The sequence below is a fragment of the Fulmarus glacialis genome, unplaced genomic scaffold (genome assembly GCF_000690835.1).
Source record: "Fulmarus glacialis isolate BGI_N327 unplaced genomic scaffold, ASM69083v1 scaffold17992, whole genome shotgun sequence".
Taxonomy (NCBI): Eukaryota; Metazoa; Chordata; class Aves; order Procellariiformes; family Procellariidae; genus Fulmarus; species Fulmarus glacialis.
In genome coordinates this window covers 2,828-3,438 of record NW_009197376.1, presented here as the reverse complement: position 1 = coordinate 3,438, position 611 = coordinate 2,828, and positions in this window count along the sequence as shown.

The following is a 611-nucleotide window of genomic DNA, read 5'->3' as shown; positions in this document are numbered from 1 at the left end:
CCCCGCGGTGAGGGGCTGTCTGCTGTCGTCTGGAACGGACAGCCCCCATTTCCCAGGGCAGGATCCGTCCCCTCGGACCGCTGCTGTCTGTGCTGCGCCCCGCACTGCCTGCTCTCAGTCCAGCTCCGCAGCTGGGCACTGTGCGGCTGATCCAGGCCGGGGAAGGAAGCTGTAACCAGGCTTTTAAAATTGATGTTTAATATTTCTTCCTGTGTTTATGACTTATGTTTGCTTCTGTTAAATTCAGTGTGTAAAACCGCTTCGGTTCAGGCGCCGGAACTCCTAATAAAGAGCTTGGGGAGCTCCCGTAAGCCCTCTGCTCCTGCTCCCACTATGCTGAAGGTGAGAAGCAAGGAGGAAAAAATATCCCAAGGTTTCTTCTTCTCCAGGAAACTAAGTAAACAGTGAGTGCCAACGGGGCAGATACCTCCGTGGGTCGCTCCCTGCTGTGGGAGCTGGCTGGCCAGGCGTGGGGGTGGGGGGCTTGAGCTGGGAAGGGGCGAGGAGGGACTCCACAGCCGTCCTGCTCGAGGTGGGGCTGCGCTGGGAGCCGAGGGCCGGGCGCAGTGGCCAGGGAGGCCAGCCCGCCTGCCTCCAGCCTCTCCCCTTTC